This window comes from Chiloscyllium plagiosum, unplaced genomic scaffold (genome assembly GCF_037043375.1).
Source record: "Chiloscyllium plagiosum isolate Xiang-an unplaced genomic scaffold, Cpla_swu_hap1 HiC_scaffold_13, whole genome shotgun sequence".
In the NCBI taxonomy this organism is placed as follows: Eukaryota; Metazoa; Chordata; class Chondrichthyes; order Orectolobiformes; family Hemiscylliidae; genus Chiloscyllium; species Chiloscyllium plagiosum.
In genome coordinates, this window is record NW_028270151.1 from 33,075,941 (window position 1) to 33,099,324 (window position 23,384).

At 40.4% G+C, this 23,384-nt stretch overlaps 1 protein-coding gene across 6 annotated transcripts in view; it reads right to left on the reverse strand.

The window, feature by feature from the left end:
* vwa5b2 (von Willebrand factor A domain containing 5B2) overlaps positions 1-23,384 on the reverse strand; it is a 167,272-nt gene that overhangs the window by 110,827 nt on the left and 33,061 nt on the right. For 5 of the 6 annotated variants that reach the window (XM_043702443.2, XM_087993475.1, XM_043702439.2 and 2 more), the window contains exon 2: positions 13,870-14,022. The gene's annotated coding sequence lies outside the window, so the exon portion shown is untranslated. Of the gene's footprint in view, positions 1-13,869; positions 14,023-17,884; positions 18,037-23,384 lie in introns of those variants that run through there. The other variant, XM_087993474.1, reaches the window with a different exon arrangement.

Here is a 23,384-nt window from a genome sequence, read left to right on the forward strand (position 1 = left end):
GCATGATGAGGTGATTTCCTTCTACCATGCTTCAGGAAGATGATCTACCTTCTCTCCCTCATAGCCTCTCACATTAAATCCAGCTCAGCATCATTGAACTGAGGGTCTGCCCTGTCACAAGTGACAGGTTTCAGGCACCCGTCACAGTCCCACCTCCCTCTAATACAGTGGGAGACTTTGGTCGACATTGACTTCAAACCCACACTAATGTGGTTCTTACTTAACTGCCCCCGAAATGGCTTGGCAAGTCACTCAGTTGTAGGTGGCACATCACCTACCCAAGGGCAGTTTAGCCTTGCCAGTCATGCTCTCAACTCAAAAATTAATACAAAAGATGCAACAAACTGCTAGAACCAAAGTATTAATTAAACTGTTCCCTGACATCTTTAGAAAGCAGGACATAAGCACAGATAGTAAGATGAAGGCTCAATGTTCAGGTCACAGATTTAAAAAAAGAGCCAAAGTCAACCATGGAGGAGATATGCAACTAGGAGAAAATGACCAAAGCTAGTTTCTGCCAGTGTTCCAGATACAAAAGATTGCCCTGATTATGCACTGAAATATGTTGACAACAGTGAGATTTCACCTACCAAACGTTTATTATATTGGAAGTATGCACCTGAGAAACAGTGACAATACGTGCAGGATATGGTTTTAATTCATATACAATAGACAGCTAAGGAAGGGAGAGGTAAGAGCTGGCAGATGTTTCCAACATCCTGCATCGGGTCAGACCTGTAATGGTTCAGAAAGAGACCATTCAGCTCATCTTGCTATGAGCTATCAAAATTGGCACTGGCATTGAACTTCAATTAATGTGTCCAAATTTCTCTGTCCCCCATTTGTTAATAAGAAACTGACCTTCATGTTAATGTGTGGAGACGAACTCCAGATTTCACATATTCCTTTCAAAGCCTTATTTTCTTCTACCATCTGCCGCTTGATCATGAGTTTCTTTTTGAACAAACGGAATAAAATACAAACACCTGATATCGCTGCCAGGTAATGCAAACCATATCTAATTTGAACCTGCCACTTGTGCATAATTAAAGTTATATGAAAGGTCATCCATGATTGCCGTTCACAGATGTTTAGCCTTGATCATGGTACACAGCATCAGTTGCACCAGGAACAGTTAATCTCACTTTTTTCCATCTTCATATTTAAAAGATGAGTAAGAGCAGTTTTGTACAGACAGTTGACCTAACTAGATCTCAAGTAGAATAAATTCAAATTTATAATCAAAGCCATCCAAAAAGATGACATATGGTAGTTAATTAAAGTGAAAGCTATTTTTAAATGATCCAATTTTTAAAAGTTTTTCACTTCAATTTATTGCTTTATGTGCTTAAAAATGTTGAAAATGATTCCCTCTTTTAAAATGTAAAGAAGGTTAACACAAAGAGCACTCATCCTTAGAACCTGTGCAGATGTATACTGTGAATGTACTACAGGCACAAATTGTGATATGTGAAGATGGGAATGAAGATGTTAAACGATAATTTAAATTAAATGCTTCTCTTTGAAGCTTAGGCTCCTTCCTATACTTAGAAAAGGTAAACAAAAAAAATTATACAATTGAGTTGTAATTACGTTCCTCAATCTTCAGTGCTCAGACATGAATGTTGAAATTCAAAGAATTTTTCATCAAATAATGTGAGTGCAAATTGGAGGGTCAGGTATCTAGATCAACTGCTCAAACTGCAGTGCTCCACTTTTCTGCACAAAATCAGAGTCACCTAAAATTGGGCAAATTGAGCAAGGGCAAAGATCCCCAGTCATTTCTCAATTTCCCCTTCCTCAGGGCAAGGCTCCCTGCTCTAAGTGCACTTTTGTATTTTCAGGAGCTTGATTACTATTCGCATACTGTGAAAATTATTGTTTTTCTTCACATTAAAATATGTTCTGATATTTTAATTAAAACAGTGCACAATGAAACAAACTGTAACATACCAATTTATACATCATTGCTTAAATTTGAAGGAATATTTAGTCAGGAATTAAAGTAAATAGCTGAAAATGTGTTGCTGGAAAAGCACAGCAGGTCAGGCAGCATCCAAGGAACAGGAGAATCGACGTTTCGGGCATAAGCCCTTCTTCAGGAATGAGGAAAGTGTGTCCAGCAGGCTAAGATAAAAGGTAGGGAGGAAGGACTTGGGGGAGGGGCGTTGGAAATGCGATAGGTGGAAGGAGGTCAAGGTGAGGGTGATAGGCCGGAGTGGGGTGGGGGCGGAGAGGTCAAGAAGAAGATTGCAGGTTAGGAAGGCAGTGCTGAGTTCGAGGGATTTGACTGAGACAAGGTGGGGGGAGGGGAAATGAGGAAACTGGAGAAATCAACACATTTTCAGCTCTGATCTCCAGCATCTGCAGTCCTCACTTTCTCCCCAATTAAAGTAAATAATAGAGTTGTTTTCATTTCACAATTTAACTATATCTGATGCAATGTGTCAAGCACTGGCTTTTGATCTCTGGCACCTGGGTGAGATCTTCCCAGAAGGATTCCCTCTCTGCTATCAATGGATTTTTTTTTATCAAGAGTTTAGATGGAGCCATTTCATTTTATATTAAACATAGGCTCACCACACAAGATTGGTAACCTATGCCCCTCCACTCATCCCCATGCCCTCCCTTTACCATCTTGTCTACCCATACACCATGGCCCTCCATACTCTCCTTTCTTACCTATCTCCTCTAGCTGACCCCATGACTCTTTCTCCCCAATGTTGGTACGAACATACCAACCCATGGCCCAATCTACCCCTTCTTCCCTCACATCTACCAAATCAACTCATCTAATCAACTAGAGCCAATGCTGATATTAAATAAAGCTCTTAAGTATCTACTGATTAATTCACTGTTTCCAAAATGCACTCTGGTTGACAACAATCCATTCACTACGCTTAAAATCCTTTAATCTGTTATAAAAATAAGCAATGTAATTCACAGTTCCACTTCAAGGAGGCTTTAACCACTTGGAGCTTTCAAGCAAACTGTGAACTGAGAAGCTCCTAAAGTGACAACTGAAGTTTGGGAAATCAGTCATACACTAGTCTTGTATTCCTGAAGAAGGGCTTTTGCCCGAAATGTTGATTTTACTGCTCCTCGGATGCTGCATGAACTGCTGTGCTTGTCCAGCACCTCTAATCCAGAATACACTAGTCCAGTAATGATAAAACACAGGGCTATGTCACATAAGTGAAATATCAAGCATTGGCTTTTAAAAAAAACTGCAGGTAACTATTTGAATATTTAAAAGGTAGGTGTTTAAGTGCCTTGACAGCTTGACATGCACTTTTAATGCACATTTACAATCATTTTTAACAATAACAAAGGGCATTTTTCAAAAGTATTGTGGGACACTTTCCTAAAGGGTACCTTGCCTCTCCCATAGTGTAGCCTACCTATCCAAACAAATCCACAAAGTTTATACTTGTTCCTACCAGGTCTAAATTGCACATATTGTGTTCCCCATACCCACCTAACCAAATTAAAACATGACTGAAGGCACCTACTGTTTTATATGGGCAGATGCTTCCACAGTCCACAAATGTTCACTTTGAAATCCACCCCCATTTACCCTCTACGAAAATAGCAGGTGTCATATTGAGGGAGTAGGACTTCCAGAATTAGATCTTTGGAGCAACATTCACAATGAGAGAAATTAGGCTCACCATTACTGTGAAATGTAGAGTTGATGTTTGCAATATTATTTATTATTTATTTTACAACAATCTAAGTGTGCCTCCAAATGTTGCATTAAAATAACTACATTTTTATCTTAATATATGAGCTAATGTAGGAACACTTTAAAAGAGGAAATTTCAAATGAAAAACTTCAGCTTTTACACTCTATTCAACATTGGATATAATTCGGCATAAATCTTTTGAACTGAAAGGATAAGATGGAAAAGGTCAGAACAAAACGCAGAGTACAAGTTAAGAACCAGAAGCTGAGAATAAACCAGCCTTACTGAACCAAACAAGATGTTTTTAAAAACTGTCAATAGTTAACACTGAAACTCTGAAACATTAACAGTGTTGTTGCAGTTCCATCTGAGAGGTGGAGAATATAAATACAGGATAACTTCTAATTATGGAAAAAATGGAGCAAACTTCATATAACTGTTATCAGTCTAAATGCCTAACCAGTTGATTATGTTCCTCAGATCTATAAAGATAATTAATTTTCTTCAAGACAGCAGAGATTGGTTGTACTTTACACATAGAATAGAAAGGAACAAAGATTCAATTCTATTCAAAACAAATAAATTAAACATCAGGCTAATCACAGCCTCAACAGCAGACTCCAACCCTTCCAGAAGCTGCCAGTCAATCAAAGACCAGCACATCTGGGTCCTAAGGACTGTTGTTTGAGGCTTAGTCATCAGAAAATCCAACAGTGACAGGGTATGTCTTTTTTATTTACTTCTCATCGGGTAGGGACTGGGACAGGGATTTCATGAGCGGGAGTCACAGTCTGGTAGTGGATTTCAGTGCCAACCATTTGCTGTCCAATCTTGCCCCTCACTAGCCTCAGATTGGATCAAATGGAAGTCACTAAGCCCAACCTGGAGGCAGGTCACTCCAGTTTTCCAGTCAGGAAATCAGTCACCTGCTTGTTGTGAGGCAGCTAGTCAGACTGGTAGTGAATTGAGATCTTAAGTAGCCATCAATTGACCATTTAGAGCTCTCAGTTGCTGATGAGTCAAGAAAGTTCCATTGTGGACCTTCTCATCCAGCACTTAACTCTGAGGTGGCAAGAGAAGAGGGCAAAAATCTCACCAGGGCTATCTATCCCCAATTATTTTCCCTTTTCAGAACCTTTCTCACCACCAGTAAAACAAGCAAAATTGTGCCCCCGATCTATTTTACACTGAAATAATGAGAATAAATTTATCTCTTCTTTAGGTCAAATATAGCCCAAGATATTCTGATGGTCATTTCTGCAAAATAGAGTTTTTTTGCTATGGTAGATATGGACACCAATCATTTGTTTGTTGGTAACTAACTCTTAGGCTACACCAACTACATCAATAATCAAAGGACCGTAACCTAATTGTTGACCAAACTTAAAAAGTAAATTGCTCCAGCTACAAATATTACACAATATACACAATATTTAATCCACAGAAATAGGCTGTTGGGCGCAAAACATTCTTTACCAGACCTTATTCTCCACATATGTTTTCTACCATCCTCTTCATCGTCTCCCATCAGCATTTCCTTATATCTCCCACTTTGGTATGTATTTATCTAGCTTCCCCTTCAAAGATAGGTCGTCTCAACTACTTCGTATGGTAGAGTTTCACTTCTCAACATTCTCGTCTCCAGTGTCCCGATAGTCCATTGAGAATAGAGGTCAAAACTTAGACCAAGTCTTTAATATAATTGTTCGATTTTTTAATTCTATGCACCTCAAAATTAATCCCAGAATCTGATGTGATTTAACAGTTGGAATTCCTGAAGTGATTGGTTTCTGTGAAAATTATCAAAACTGCACTAACACCCAAACCAGTCAGAATACAGGCATGTTCAGTATCAGAAATCAGTTTCAAATTTCCCCTATCAAATGTAAATGATGGACGGGCTTTTCCAGAAAACATGGTTAAGCAAATAAAAATTTGAAACTCTGGATATTCAGAATAAAGCTGTGTCGAAGACCAGCTTAACTCTCAAACAAAATAAGCAAACAGACAAGATAATAAATTAGGTAAGTGGCAATAATGGGATATCTATCAGGAGTACAAGAATATCATACTGACCAGTAACTGAAATAAAGATCTTGACTGTACTGACTCTCATATGTGTGTTATGCAGAACCAACTTGTCCATTCATGCTAAAGGTGTGTGATTTACATACATTAATTTCATTTGTTCAGTCTGGATTTCAAACTAAAGGCATTAAGGGAAGGATATAAAGACAAAGACAAGGTCAGTGTATTCTTTCCAGATCAGTGACCTAATTCAGTGTGTACCAGAGAGCAAGGACTACAAACCTCTGGAATGTTAATGGAAGATTGTCGATACGGTAAGGTTTATGACAGGAGAAGTAAACATTCACTTAATGAAAAGAAAGCCTGTGATTTCAAATAAACCTACTGGACTATAATCTGGTGTCGTGTGACTTCTGACTTTGTCCACCCCAGTCCAACACTGGTACCTCCACATCTTGGTTTAGGATGATCAAGGTCTGATTTTAGCTTAGAGTTTGAAAGCATTTAGAGCAGTTTTGAAGGAGACTGGACTGGGATCAGAAGCAAATACAATTTCTCTCCTAGTTAGGACTAAATGTCAGCTCACAGAGCTTAGCTTCCTTGGTCTGAATGTTTAGATGATAAAACTTTGAGACCATTTGTGTTTGGTGAGAAATCTAAATGACTGAGAGTGTTTAAGGTGTTGGTTTTGTATCTGCTCACAGGTTAGTTCACAGGGGAGCAGCAGTTGAATCAAACCTGGAGATTTGATACAAAAGATAATTTTGTGGATTTGAGTGATTGGAACATGATGGTGTTGGAGATCAGATATGACTTCGTTTTGGTAATGTTTAAAGATCTTTCAAATTATATTCTATATTTATTTGGCTTGTTTTATTTTGAAATGTTATAATTTGTTGATAAACCTTTACCTGTTTCTAATAAGGTAAACAGTATTATTTAAATGGAAAAAAAAGCTGCAGAAAGTTGTAACACAAAGGAACAGGGGGGTACTTGTACCTAAAACAGAGAAGCATACTTCATAGGTGCAGCAGACAATGAGGAAGACTAATAGAACGCTGGTCCTTATTTCAAGGGAGTAGGAGCATAACAGTAGGGAAGCCTTACTGCAATTGAACAAGGTGCTGTTGAGACCCATTATCTAAGGCAAGATATCATTTCATTAGAGTCAGTTCAGAGAAGATTCACTGGGATGATCCTGGTATGGAGAGATTGTCTTATGAGCAAAGGCTAAACAGCTCTACTCACGGAAGTTTAGAAGAATGAGAGGTGATCTCATTGAAACATAAAGGATTCTCAAGAGATGTGACACGGTAAATGCTGAGAGGACGTTTCCCCTCATGGGGAGAGCGTAGGATAAAGGGATATCAATTAAGATGAGGAAGAATTTCTTCTTTCAGATGGTGCGAATCTTTGGAAGTCCTTGCCAAAGAGTACTGTAGAGGCAAAGTCCTTATGTGTACTTAAGGCTGAGGTAAATTCTTGATCAGCAGGGGAGTCAAGGGTTATGGGAAAAACACAGGAAAGTGGATGTGAGGAATGTCAGATGAGCCATAATCCTATTGAATGGCAGAGCAGGCTTGAGGGTCCAAATGGCCTATTCCTGTTCCTATTTCTTATGGTCTGATGGTAAACTTCATTCTCTGAATGTACCAACTGAGAAAACTCTGCCCATTATTATGAAAACTATCAATAATGAAGTGTCTTCCAAGTTTACAATGTTAGCTTGATTAAAAAGCAGAATGTTGGCATTGGAATCAGGAACAGAATGGTCACTTGCAATCTGCAGCAGTTGCTCAAAACATTAACTCTGTTTTTCTCTCTTCACATATGCTGCCTGACCTACTCAATTTCTCCAGCATTTTCTGTTTCTATCTCCTTATTTGATTTGGTGTCAAATGCAGTCTCATGATGCTCCTGTGAAGGCTCTTTTGGCATTTTTGCTGCATGAACAGTGTTTTTCATTTTTTATTCTGATTGTTGTCAAGGCCAGCACTTGTTGTCAATCCCCAACTGCCTTGCTTTCTTGAATTCCTGAATTACTGTAGCTCATGTTGTAAAGGTATTCCCAAAGGGCTGTCAAATTGTTCCCAAAGTGGCCCAATAATAGTGGAGTTCCATGTCAGGATGGTTTGTGGCTTCAAAGGAAAGATGCCCTCAACCTTCCAGAGTGTGGAGATTTTGAGTTTGGAAGGTGTTTACAAGGGAGTGTTAGTAGGTTACCACAATCCATCTTGTACATGAAGCACTCCAGTGAGCAGAAATTGAATATTTATCTTGGGAAGCAAATGTTTTGTCCTTGATGTTGTAGTGGACACCACCAGGATGTTCTTGAATATTGTAGGAGCTGCAAGTGGAGTGTATTCAATTACACTCTTTACTTTTGCCTTGTAGGACGATGGATGAAGACTCGCCATCTGAGATAGTTTGGACTGAGGTTAGGAATAGGAAAGGTGAGGTCACCCTGTTAGGAGTTTTCTACAGGCCTCCTAACAGTCCTAGAGATGTAGAAGAAAGGATTGTGAGGATGATTCAGGACAAGAGTGAAAGTAATAGGGTGGTTGTTATGGGGGACTTTAACTTTCCAGATATTGACTGGGAAAGCTATAGCTCGAGTTCGTTAGATGGGTTGGTGTTTGTCCAACGTGTGCAGGAGGGTTTCCTGACACAATATGTAGACAGGCCAACAAGAGGTGAGGCCATACTGGATTTGGTTCTGGGTAACGAACCAGGCCAGGTGTTAGAATTGGAGGTAGGTGAGCACTTTGGGGACAGTGACCACAATTCAGTGACTTTTACTCTAGTGATGGAGAGGGATAAGCGTGCACTACAGGGCAAGAGTTATAGCTGAGGGCAGGGAAATTATGATGCGGTGAGGCACGACTTAGGATGCGTGGCTTGGAAAAGTAGGCTTCAAGGCATGGGCACAATTGATATGTGGAGCTTGTTCAAGGAGCAACTATTGAGTGTCCTTGATAAGTATGTACCTGTCAGGCAGGGAGGAAAGGGTCGTGTGAGGGAGCCGTGGTTTAATAAGGAATTGGAATCCCTTGTTAAATGGAAGAGGGCGGCCTATGTAAAGATGAGGCGTGAAGGTTCAATTGGGGCGATTGAGAGTTATAAGGTAGCCAGGAAGGATCTGAAGAGAGAGCTAAAAGCAGCAAGAAGGCGACATGAAAAGTTCTTAGTTGGTAGGATTAGGGAAAACCCTAAGGCTTTCTATAGGTATGTCAGGAAAAAAAGAATGACTAGGGTAGGAATAGGTCCAGTCAAGGATAGTAGTGGGAAGTTGCATGTGGAGGCTGAAGAGATTGGGGAGACACTGAATGAATACTTTTCGTCAGTATTCACTCAGGAACAGGACATTGTTGCCGATGTGAATCTTGAGTCACAATTAATTAGAATGGACGGCTTTGAGGTATGTAGAGAAGAGGTGTTGGAAATTCTGGAAAGGGTGAAAATAGATAAGTCCCCTGGGCCTGATGGCATTTATCCTAGGATTCTCTGGGAAGCAAGGGAGGAGTTTGCAGAGCCATTGGCCTTGATTTTTATGTCCTCGTTGTCTACAGGAATAGTGCCAGAAGACTGGAGGATAGCAAATGTGGTTCCCTTGTTCAAGAAGGGGAGTAGGGATAACCCTAGTAACTATAGGCCGGTGAGTCTCACTTCTGTTGTGGGCAAAGTCTTAGAGAGAATTGTAAGGGATAGGATTTATGAACATCTGGATAGGAATAATGTGATCAAGGATAGTCAGCATGGTTTTGTGAAGGGCAGGTCGTGCCTCACAAACCTTATTGAATTCTTTGAGAAAGTGACTAAGGAGGTAGACGAGGGTAAAGCGGTAGATGTGGTGTATATGGATTTTAGTAAGGCGTTTGATAAGGTTCCCCATGGTAGGCTACTGCAAAAAATACGGAGGTATGGCATTGAGGGTGAGTTGGAGGTTTGGATGAGGAATTGGCTGGCTGGAAGAAGACAGAGGGTAGTAGTTGATGGTAAAGGTTCATCTTGGAGTGCAGTTACTAGCAGTGTTCCGCAAGGATCTGTTTTGGGACCATTGCTGTTTGTCATTTTTATAAATGACCTGGAGGAGGGGCTAGAAGGTTGGGTGAGCAAGTTTGCGGATGATACGAAAGTCGGTGGAGTTGTTGACAGTGAGGAAGGATGTGGCAGGTTACAGCAGGATATAGATAAGTTGCAGAGCTGGGCAGAAAGGTGGCAAATGGAGTTCAATGTAGGTAAGTGTGAGGTGATTCACTTTGGTAAGAGTAACAAAAAGATGGTTTACTGGGCTAATGGTCGATACTTGGTAGTGTGGATGAGCAGAGGGATCTTGGTGTCCATGTACACAGATCTCTGAAAGTTGCCACCCAGGTAAATAGTGCGGTGAAGAAGGCATGTGGCGTACTGGCTTTTATTGGTAGAGGAATTGAGTTCCGGAGCCCTGAGGTCATGTTGCAGTTGTATAAGACTCTGTTGCGGCTGCATCTGGAGTATTGTGTGCAGTTTTGGTCGCCATACTATAGGAAGGATGTGGAGGCACTGGAACGGGTGCAGAGGAGGTTTACCAGGATGTTGCCTGGTATGGTAGGAAGATCGTATGAGGAAAGGCTGAGGCACTTGGGGCTGTTTTCATTAGAGAAAAGAAGGTTTAGGGGTGACTTGATAGAGGTGTACAAGATGATTAGGGGTTTAGATAGGGTTGACCATGAGAACCTTTTTCCACGTATGGAGTCAACTATTACGAGGGGGCATAGCTTTAAATTAAGGGGTGGTAGGTATAGGACAGATGTTAGGGGTAGATTCTTTACTCAGCGAGTCGTGAGTTCATGGAATGCCCTGCCAGTAGCAGTGGTGGACTCTCCCTCTTTATGGGCATTTAAACGAGCATTAGATAGGCATATGGAGGATAGTGGGCTCGTGTAGGTTAGGTGGGCTTGGATCAGCACAACATCGAGGGCCAAAGGGCCTGTACTGCGCTGTATTTTTCTATGTTCTATGTTCTATGTAGATGGTGGACAGGCTTTGCGGAGTCAGGAGGTGAGTTACTCCTTGAAGAGTTCACAACCTCTGAGCTGCTCCTGTAAACACAGTTTATTGTATTTTTTCACAGGACGTCAGTTTTGCAGGTGAGGCAAAAATTTGTTGCTCATTCTTAACTGCCCTTGAACTGAGTGTCTTGCTAGTTCATAACAATGGACAGTTAGGGGTCAACCACACTGTTTGGGTCTGCAATCACAAGTAGGCCAGTCCAGAAAAGTTCTGGAGCACATGTATTCAATACCATGGCAGGAATGTTGGCAGGACCCAAAGTCTGTGCAATATCAATGCCTTCAGCCATTGCATGATATCACATGGAGTGAACAGAATTGATAGCAGAGTGGCAACTTTGATGGTGGGGATCTCAGAAGGAGGCCAAGATGGACCATTCACTTCTGCAAAAGATAATTGAATATATTCCACTGATGAACTTGACTCATCCCTCATGAAGGATGGATGTATTTGTGCAGCCTCCTCCTCCTCCTGTGAGTTGATTAATTGCCCACCACCATTCACAACTGAATACAGCAGGACTGCAGAGCTTAGATCCATTGACTGTAGAGATGTTTGGCTCTGTCTTTTGAGTGAAGCTTCTTTTGCTTGGCATGAAAGCAGTCCTGTGCTGCAGCTTCACCATGTTGACACCTCGTTTTAAGCATGTCTGGCATTGCTTCTAACATCCTTTCCTTCCTTGAAGCAAGGTTAGTTACCAGTCTAATGGTCTTGAGGAGTGCAAAATATTAGACCTTGGGGTTCATGATCACAGCTACAAAACATAGATAGTTGACCATTTGCAAGCAATTTTCAGAATGTTTTTTGAGTTAGTGAAGAAGCAACATTTTAGATATGATGCATTACTTAATTAGAAAAGAAAGGAAATATATGATCCTTGACAGATCAGAATGCCTTCCTAATCTCAAAACTGTACTGTAGAATGCAGGAGCAGAATCATATCATTACAGATGGCGTTTGAATACAATTCTGCTTCTGGTGGCAGTCCATAGTGCTTAATGGTGACCAGTTCTGAGTTGCTCAGTCTGTTCTAACCCTATCCCATTTTGCACGGTGGTGAGTTTGCTTTAGTTGTTCATGAGATGAGGACATTGATGGCAATTCAGCAACATCCCATAAATTCTGGAATTAAAATCTAATTTAAAGGTAATTGTTTTTCTTGTTCGAAGGACTCAGGTTCAATTTGTGTAGTGATGGGGGTATCACATTTGGTGTCAGTCTCTCTGGATTAGAGGGAATATCTAGTAAGATTCCCATTCTGAAATATACAGAAATTTCTGATTGTTATCCAATAACCATTACTTAAAACAGTAGATGTCGAGCAAAAACTGTATTTGCTGTTCCCCACAACCAAATACGCTGTTGCTGCCAGTGGTCCAAACTCATAATTGAATATTGGCCAGTCAGTGAAAGTAACAGAGGGAATGAGGTTCCCACAGAACAATATCTCTAGAGAAAGTCAATTGCCTGTGAAAAAAGAAATTGGGGCAAATAATTGACAGATATTAAGCTGGGAGTGGGTGGAAGATGAAACAGAGGGGGAATCAAAATAACAAGGACTTAGTAAGGAAAATAAAAGATGCCTAAATTATCAATAGGATGGCATAAGGCCTAGTTGGTAGCAAATGTCTGGGCAATGGATTTGGTTTGGACAGTGATGTCCTTCCGTTGGATGCAGTAGATGCAGAGCCTTTAAATGATAGATGAAAGATTATCAGGGAGCATACAGAAAGATAGAGCTGAGGTTAAGTCAGATCAGTCATGATCTTGCAGAATGGTGGAGCAGGCTGGAACTGCTGAATGGCCTACTGTTTTTCCTTGTTTGTGAATCGCTCATTGATTTCCTGCCAATGCTCACTGCCTTGGTTATGAGGTGAAGAATTACCTATGGGGTGGCCGTGGAAATATGATCTTTTCTGAAAAATTCTGTGTCTTATGATTCCACTAGCTACCTGATGAAGGAGCAGTGCTCTGAAAGCTTGTACTTCCAAAAAAACCTGGTATTGTGGGATTTTTTTACGATGGAAATACAATGCCAGGTACAAATCTCACTTCAGGAGAAACGTGTAAGGAGTGGACAGAGAAGGAGGGGGATGAATTATCAACAGTAATAAAGGAGGAATGGTGGCAATGCATCATTTTGGATTCAGAATATTTTAATGAAGTGAATAAGGCTTCATGCCAAGTTGGTTTCGGCTGGCAATGGTCAAATAAGCATTTGATCAGAAGGTAAATGAGTATTTAAATGAGTTAGAATATATTCTCACCTCTGGAGAATGATAGACACTGTAAAAGTCAGATAATTAATTCAATCAGACGCTGAAAAGTAAAGCGACAGTCAGGTAGTCATTTTTTTTGGAAGGAAGATTTCTCTCTCCCATGCGCAGTCATTGATAACATCTGACGCTGTCAACGCTTTACGAAGGAAACTATGTGTTTTTTTTTGTTCAAGTAAAATTCGGCCCTCAACTGAGGCAAATATTGATTGAATTGAGATTTGAGGAGTTAAAGAGTTGTAACTCCAGATTAGGAAACAACTGTGCATACGTACATCCTGGCTGTAAACACGCACTGTTTGTAGAAAAGAAAACATCCTGAGCTGAAAGTGGCTCATGAATGCTTTATTTGCCCGGAGCTAACAAAAAAAATCTAAGCAATTAAGCCTTACGGGTGGGGGTTGGGGGGAGCGGAGTGGAACTAATCACATATACCGCATTATAAAGGTTCAAACAGTTCAAATAAAACAGCGAATATAAGAAAAGCAGAAATGGCTATTTAAGGGACTGGATTTGATGAGCAATGATATCAGAATGTATTAGTAATAAACTCATACTAGATTCCATCTGAGAATGTGTTGCTTACTCCTTATTGGGGAATATTCATCTCAGCAGCTGTCAGTGTTGAGATTCAGATAAAAAGTAATATTCCTTCAATTCAACAGTGTAACTAAAACCATTTTCAAAACAATTATTATTGTAGCTTTCTGTTGTTCCACTTGTATCATTTTCAAGGTTAGCTGTGGAAAGTTATGCAAAAAAAAAATCACATCCGCTCTGTACCCGATTGTAGAAATGCCCAAACACGTCTAAAGGATGAGGTTTACCTTGCTGGTGATCAAATATTCCGCCTTTTATTTCCTTCTTTCAAAGAGTGATTCCAGTGTGGAAGGATGCTGCTCCTGTTGCTAACAACTGCCACGGATTTACATCCTCAATCGTACTCATTTGCTCCCATTGCAAGGACGTTTCCTGAGAATCTGGTGACAGAGAGAAGGTTCTCTTTATTTGGACTCTGCGCACGGCTGGGGGAGACACACGGTGCTGCTGGCCTTAAAGCCACAGCCACAAACTTTCGACAGAGAAGAGATATTTTTGGACCATGATAATTGTTCAAAATATTCACAGGCAGGCCATTCACCATCTCCCCCACACTGACAGCTTCTTACCTTGCTCTTTACTCTCAACTTCCCAATCTTCCTCCCAGTTTGCCCACCTGCTCCAGAGGTGGCTCATACCATGCTGGAACAGGTTTAATTCAAAATATTTACCATCCCCTTATCCTTCCGATCATTTTGCAGTCTTTTCCATCCTTTGGTCTCCCATTCACATCTCTGCTCCTTAAAGCTTCTATTCTAGTTCATAATGACCTAGCTGGACATGCATCTCCCTTGCTAACTTCATCAATCTGAGTCTGTCATCCAACACTGCCCATAGAAAGGTGGATGTAATTTTGATTTCACTTGCAGGGCACATAACCCACAGGATCATGCAGAATGTCAGTCTGACTTCAGCAGACAGTAATTTTGTGAACAGTATAAACCCGTTTTTGCCCCAGTCTCATCTATCTTTCAAGGAATGGGTTAGGTTAAAATTGTCTCGGTCATCATTCCTTCTGAAGAAATCTACCCTTGCTCCTGGATCTCAAATCTCTCCTTTCTCCAGCACCTGGAGGAATGTAACTGCATTCCCAGCTTTCTCACCAGCCACTATGTGAGCCCCTCCAACTTGCCTTCTACCCTGACCGCATTCATTTCCCAGGTGCTGACTCGCCTGGTTGGTCTCTTATCTGCTTCAACGTTGCTTTACTTTGCTGTAAGTTACTTCTCTCCCTCTGCTTGTGAGATGCCCACAATGATTCTTTCAGGGAAGGCCCACTACATCTTGTACCACCCAGTTCCCAGCTCAGTAATGGACCTTCCCCTGGGATCAAGGTTACTGAGGGCTGCCTTTGGAATTGGAGGTTGTGTGCACACATCAGAGTTTCAGGGCAGCTGGTACATGCACTGAGGCCTAGGATTGAGGAGGGATCCAAGCACAGGGGAATCAGTAGCATAGGGTCGTGGCTGCAGTGGTAGGTGACAGGAGGACTTTCAGCAGCCCCTCTTTCCCATACTGGGAACCTCGGTTCTGAGAGGCAAGCACACCAGGGTTTGTTTATTGAGTTCCCTTCATGGTAAGTCCCTTTATAATAGGATGAGTATTTAACGGGAAATGAATAAGGTAAAAACAATGACTGCAGATTCTGGAAACCAGATTCTGGATCAGTGGTGCTGGAAGAGCACAGCAATTCAGGCAGCATCCGAGGGTGATTTTGCCTGTCCTCGGATGCTGCCTGAATTGCTGTGCTCTTCCAGCACCACTGATCCAGAACTGGGAAATGAATGCCTACTGAAGGCTCTCACTTGATGTCAGAATGGGAATGCTGCCAAGATTCCACATATCGTCTGATTTCCCAGAAAATAGAACCTTCAACATCCTAACACAGATTCTTCCTCACAAGTAATTTATCTCTCTCTGATGGGGTTAATGATGAGTCTAACTGATCCAAAATAAATGATTTTCACCTGGACTAAAATTCATAATCTATTTCTTTGTTCAACCTGTTGCCTTTGAATGGTATCCACCCATTCTCCCATATCTTGTGACTAAAGTACATTGTTCCAACATCATTTCAAATTCCAATGCTCTCCAACTTGTTACATTGCGTGATTCACCACTTTTTAAATGTTTCAATATTTGTAGGTGGATATGCAGCTGATGCATCATATTGGTCAGACCATTAGATGCACTTTTCTTCTGAAATAAAGTCACCTGAACTTACCAAACTGTTTAAGAAGGTTATACTGTCACACAAATCAGGAACATGTTTGTCACTGTGCTCAGGGATGACTGGGATAGTTGGTTGCGCATTTTATTTTCTAAAAGACATTGCAAACAGATATAAAATAGAAAGGTTGCCTTATGTTTTAGGATTCAAACTGGAAATGATAAGATATGGCAAAAAGCATAATCATTTAAAAAAATTTGGTTATTTTCCAGTCAAGGAAATGAATCAGCAATGAATGTAACAAAAGAAAGTACATGTGAAAATCAAAAACAGCAAAGACAAATTTTCAAGGACGGCTGCAAAAAAAGGCCACAGTTGGAAGAAAATGTAAAACAATGGATATTAGACCTGAGGGGAAATGGAATTTCTGTATCTAATGTAATGACTGTATGTGAAGACTTTGATGATGGAACATCTCAATGTGGATTCATTAGATTGTGCTCTGGAAATCAAACCCCACTTTTCACAGACATGTCATAAAATTTAAGGATGTTATAAAAGTAAGTAAAATTCCTCAACCTACCTGTCCTTTAGACCCAGATGGGCAGAAATCATGGACAATCTTTCTGTGCTTAATAAGAATGACTATTTATTACAAATAAGTATATTCTAGTTTTGGATAAACAATTTTGATCTGTTGGCATATAACTCTAATAGTTAAAAATCAAATCCTTTTTAAACTCCTCCCTTGTACAAATACGGACAGACACTCACACAACACAACATGGGCAGAGGGAACGTATGGGAAGGGAGTTCAATGGTCTCTGTCACCATTTGCTGAGATAATCCTTTTGGCTTGTTAGGACTTGCTGCTCCCCAATCTTCCTTCTCCAGGTACTTTCACTTGCTTGCAGTAGGTGCAGGGTGACAGCCTGACACGCATAAAGTTTCTAATTTACTGATTAAGAGCAACAGCATACAGCCACTGATTAGGGAAAATAAATTGGCTATCTTCAGATTTGAAATGGTTTTCATTGCAGTTAAAGGACAGTTCTTTCTACAGTATTTTGGTCCAATGGCTTCGACCCAAATGTCATTCACTCCCATAAGTTGTTCATATTCCTAGGGACCAATTACTCAATTGTTGGCAGGCAGAAGGCCTTTGTCATTATTGGTCACTACTCCACAGACCAATCAGCTACTTGTTGACGGCTGAATCTTCTCTTCATGCGCAAATCACATCTCCCAATCCAACTGAGGCTCTAGTTCATCTAGCCGCTTGGCACACTTTCCTCATTCCTGAAGAAGGGCTCATGCCCAAAACGTCAATTTTCCTGCTCCTTGGATGCTGCCTGACCTGCTATGCTTTTCCAGCAACATATTTTCAGCTCCAGCTCATCTATGGTAATCTCCCCACTTCTTTAACAAAACCACTATAAACAGCACTTACAATGAGTGTCAGGTACTTTGCTTTTTAAAAGTGCAAAAACCCTTTCCACAACCTTTGGTTTCTAAAACAGTCCTTTTCCCAAGTCAGTCCATAATTTAAAAATATGGAAATATAAAAAGATAAGGTCTTTACAACGCTACAAATATATGAAAAGGCACAAGTTAAACCTGCCCACTAAAGCAAGGCAGCACAGAAAATGTAGATTTTGATGACAAGTCATCGGCTTGAAAATTTATTCTGATCTCTGACCTCCTGACTCTTTATATCATCTTCCATTCTTATTTCAGATCTCAATCATCTGCAGTATTTTGGATTTAACTTCAGATAGAGTTTGTCTAAATTTTGTGTTGTGTTGAGATGGTACTATTTCACATGTGCAAAATGCTCACCTTGCTGCTAAAGTGTGATTCAAGTACTATCAATGCAGTACTGTGATCTGTCAATCCATTCTATAGCTATCAGGTTAATACAGCCTATTCAAAATCCTTGCATCACATAGACATTGTTATTTAGAGTCCATAGATATTATTCAGTAAGCATTCTCTGAAAGTATTTGATATGGCCATCAACACAAAAGACTATTGTTAACCAATACAATATTTCTCACAAAAAATGTACTTACCCAAGATAAATCCAGTTTTGGAAATCTCCACATATCAGTAATAGAGAATTATACTCATGCACACTGCACAAGCTCAGACAAAGGTACCTTTAGAACTCCAGGCACAGCAGATTGGTAACTCCTTTTAGCTAATGAAGTAATCACTGAGAAAAAATACCAGTGTTTAGTGTTGGCGAATTCAAGAACAATATGCATGTCATTTTTCGTGATTGCCTTTCCTGTCTTTCACTTTTCAAACATAGCACTTCCTGTGCTACGCCTCAGATGTCAAAAACAAAAGATTTTACCAATGAACTATGGGAAGAATGTCACGAATGCAGTGCCAAAGGAGGCTTTTTGGCTGATTGTGCCTGTACAAGCTTGTTAAATAAGTATCATTACCGAGTACCAATATTTTGTTTTTCCCTCATGCAAATTATTGTTATGCAAATAATCATCCAATGTCTAAACTGAAAATGCTTTCAGCAAGCAATGCATTGCATACCCTAACTACTTGCTGAGTGAAAAGGGTCTCCTTACTTCACCCTTGTTTCTTTTGTAGATCTATGTCCAATTGCTTCTTTAACAAATGGGAATACCTTTTACCTTTTTACTCTATCCAGCCTGCTCGTGATATTGAGAACCTCAATCACATTTTCTCTTAGCTTTCTTCTCTCTGAGAAGAACAGTTCCAACAATTTCAATCTGTCCACATAATTGAATTTTGCTGTCCCTGGAACCATAGTTGTAAACTGCTTCTGCCTTCTCTAAAATGTATTTGCATCCTTCCTATAGTGTGGCAGCCAGAACTGTACATAATACTCCAGCTGAGACCTAACAAGAGCCTCCACCTTCCTTACAACTGTACCACCTATTTTGTATCTTGTTTTAACACCACAAAACATCACACCTCTCTGCATTGAACCTCATCTGCCACCTTTCCATCTATTCTACCAATTTCCCTTTGTCTTTCTGTAATTCTACACTCTTCACAATTTAGAGTTCCTCCAAGAATTCAAACATGTACCTAAACTTCCAAAATAAAGAACTAAATGGAAACAACCAAACCTGAGGCAGGATAATCTACAAAGAAATGATACAATAAATAACCACTAAAAGTTTTTTTTCAGGTATTCTTGTCTGTTACTTGTGTTACCTATTACAACCAACTTAATCTTGAACATTGAAACATGATAACACTATAAGAGAGTATATGTTTCCTTTTCTTAATGAGCTGCTTCTTAGCAATTGGTGCAGTCTCAGAGGCAGAACTGCACACTGCTGCTTGGACCTTCTGGCACCCCAGGCACCAGATTTCAGCATCAGCTATGCACCATTCAATAGCTGCAAGCCAGGAACTGACATCCAAAGTCTGCTGCTCAACTCTTATTATGGAGGAGTTGACCAAGAAAGGGAAGTTGGCATCCCAGTTTAGAGACATTTACACGGAAGTCCTAGTGATGAAGTGCAGAGAAGAGGACATCCTCTTTCCTCTGCATTACGAAAGGAGGCCATGGCACCAGATACTACCAGCCCGGGCCAAAATAGACTAAAAGGTCAGTGCAGTGTCATTGGAAAGAAGAAATACCAAGCAATGTGGAAAGAAAGGTCAGTGACCTCATGCTCCACAGGATAAGTACCACCACCTTCTCTCCACCAATTTGAGCACACCCATTACACATACCTTCCACTAAGGCCCACTCTCATTGCTGCACCAACACCTTCCCTCAAATGGCTCTCCCACCCTTTTATTTGGAGTTGCCTCTGCCCTCCTCCATGCCTCACTTCACAATGATTATCCCCTCTGTTTCCCAGAGTTTTCCACCACATAGTATAGATTGCCCATTGATCATCCCTCTTGATAGTTACTGTCCAAACCGCCAGGTGTCACCATGTCCAAATCTTTGGACCGAGTGTGGTGGAATCCCTAACCACAATCCCTTTCACTAAAATAAGGGCTACTCTTCTCAGACTTTTCAAATTGGCCATTTGGTGAAGGACATACAGTCTGTTTGACATAGAACCTGCTATCACATGTCAGTGTCACGTGGACATTGTTAAAAATCACACAACACCAAGTTATAGTCCAACAGGTTTATTTGGAAGTGCAAGCTTTTGGAGCACAGCTCCTTTATCAGGGAGCTAGTGGGACACAGAATTTATAGTAAAAGATCAGGGTATCATACAACTAACGTGATAAATTGAACAAACCTAGATTGCTGTTAAGTCTTTAATCACTTAGAATGGGATTGCACGTTTCGATTCAGTAATATGTAAATCTCAGAAATTCTTTCAAGTCATATTCCCAAGATAACTTAAGGTTTTATGAAAAAAGGTGACATCTCAGCTCAGACAATGCATTAAAGGTGTGAGGTTAGAATCTGGCTATATTCAAACCTTGAGTCAGACTGGCTCTATTTACAAAATAGGAATTTATAAAATGTCACATGGACTGACTGCCTACAGATTGTGTGCTTTTTGAATAAAATAACACGTATCTGCAAATATAAATCTGCAAATGCAAATTCACCCTTAGACTTATATTGAGTCAGAGAGTCAAAGAGATGTGCAGCACGGAAACAGACCCTTTGGTCGAACTTGACCAGATATCCCAACCCAATCTAGTCCCACCTGCCAGCACCTGGACCATATCCCTCCAATCCCTTCCTATTTATATACCCATCCAGATGCCTTTTAAATGTTGCAATTGTACCAGCTCCACCACTTCTTCTGGCAGCTCATTCCATACACATACCACCTTCTGCATGAAAAAGGTGCCCCTTAGGTCTCTTTTATATCTGTCCCCTCTCATTCTAAACCTATGCCCTCACATTCTGGACTCCCCCAATCCAAGGAAAATACTTTGTCTATTTATCCTATCCATGCCCCTCATGATTTTATAAACCTCTATAAGGTCACCCCTCAGATTTGTTTATATGCACATACATGTGAGGAAGAGAGAGAGTGAGTGTGTGTGTGTGTTTGTGCGTGTGTGTGTTTGTGCGTGTGTGTGTGCGCACACGCGCGCGAGTGTGATAGCGTGTATGCCCGTGAGAGGGTGTGTGCATGAGTGTGAGTGTGTGGGTGTGTGTGTGCCTAAGAGAGCGTGTGTGTATGAGAGAGGGTCTGCATGAGTGTGACCGTGTGTAAGAGTATGTGTAATGTTGCAGGATAACCTGTAGTGTGACATGAACCTAAGATCCCAGTTGAGGTCATCCTCATGGTTTTTGAACTTGGCTATCAGCCTCTGCTCAATAATACTGCACAGTGCCATGCAGCAACATGTCCACTGCTTGACTATCCAGTGCTGAAATCCGTGACCAGCTGCTGACCTCTCTATCTGTACTAAAAGGCAAGCCAGAACAGAGATGCTGTGAGTGTCTAACTAAGTGCCATTGTGAGTGAGCTCTAAGAAAGCAAATCAACAGCCCTGCAATGCATTTTTTGCAGATGCATAAGATGGGTAAGGGCTCCTGCATGCACAGCAGCCTAGCAGGAACATTGCGACTTAAGATGTCATCAGAGTTCCATAATGTAGTCATGGTTTGCTGAAGAATCTTTGAATTAATTCAAGGTTGGCTGTAACAATGTGATGACCCTGATGTTTTACCGATGCCAGCTTCTGCTGACAAAGGTGAAGGCAGTCCCTGCCAGTGGACATGAGATGTTGGTGAAAAGTGTTGAAAACATAGGCACAGAGAAGCAACCGGTGAGCTTCATCTGCCAAGTAACCACTCAGATTTTTAAATTGGGAATTGGAGACATCTAGTTTCTTACTAGTGCCCAAGAGAATTATGAACTGCATAGAAATGAGATGAGATTAGCTAATTATGAGATACAACTGTAGGAACGTATGACCCTCACTACTCACTAGTGAGATTCTGATCTGGATAATCTGGATTGGATCGAAATTATGTGAAAGATTATAGTGGGAAAAAAGGGGCTTGTAGCTGGCAATAATGTTCATTTGAGTAACTGGTGTGGACACGATGGGTCAAATAGCCTCCTTCTACATCATGCAATTTTATGATTCTGTGGCCAATGAAATCTTTAGGTGAAAATCATGTTTCTTTCTCCATGTCAAGAGCCTCATCTTTTAATTTTCTCTTCGTTTTCCTAAATTTCTCATCATTACCCACATTAGTCAAGACCTGGAAAACTTCCGCTGGTTGCTTCCCTTTAGTTTGGTATTCTTGCAAATTATCAGTCACTTGAAAAGCACAGCAGGTCAGGCCTAATTCGACTCTGATCCTCCAGCATCTGCAGTCCTTACTATCTCCTCATTGCAAAGTGTTAAGATGACTACAAGTCGAAAAGCATCAACAAAGTATTTCAGCCATACTCATGATTGCTGTTGTTCTTTCATACCATTGTTTATGTTTACATTTGTTATATCTCAAATAGCTGAGGTCACAGTTGACTTTTTCTCACCCATCACTAGTTGAAACAGAGAGATTTAAAAGACAAAAAGAGCAAAATGCCTTTCTGATGTCTCTCTTGCAGGGAGAATCTTTCTTTGAATTAAGAGTTGACCAAGGGAAGAGATTGAAACTTATTGACAAGTGTGGAGGAAAGCGGGTTGGTGGGTAATCAAAATCACTCTGGCGGTAAAAATCAATCAGGATATGTATAGCTAAAAAGTGGACAAGGTCCTATCACCCACAGTTTTAATCTGTACACCTGCACAGATGTCTGGGGTCTTACAAGCATGGACACAATTCTAAATGCATGAAAATGATAAGCATCACTGGTTTATCAAGCTTGCCCAATACAGTCACAATGCCTGAATGGATAACTAAATACCTCCTCCCCACCAACAAAATGAATACACAGAGAAAGAAAACCTGGAAAATTTCTTTCTAACAGCCTAGATAGTTTCAGAACTATTTCCAAGGTAAATTTACCCATCTGAGCAGTAAATCTATTTAAATTGAAACTATTTCTGAGGCTTTCATCTGAACGTCATCCCAAGTCTCTTCACTGACCCACCAACAACCGAAACAGGACACAATTTTCCACAAGTGATTTAATGAAGATTATACTCAGAAAACGTGGTGTGCTTTGCTTTAGACTGAATAGTTCTGCTAATACCAATTTAAGACTCTTCTCAGCACTGGTCTTGAAACCTTTGAGAATTTTAATCCATAGTGCCACCACTAATTGGAAATCTATGTAAAATATTCTAAACTACAGAAAAAAATTAAAAACTGTTATTCTAATTTCTCTCAGCAACTTATTTAATTAAAAGCAAAGGCAGCATTTACACTTGCTGAACTCAGGTTAATCTTAGGCAGTTAGACAAATTAATTACTTGTTACTTGTATAGAGAGGAACTAACTACATTGCACAATGAAATACAGAGCCATTTGCAATAAAGGAGCATTAATATTCCATTAGGTTTGGAATTATATCTTGTAGATAGCAAATTGGTACAGTTATGTATAAAGCACTTCTAAATCCCTATTTATTGAATGTGCTACATTGCTATTGGTGGTATGTTTCTGCTGAAGCTATGCTGTGC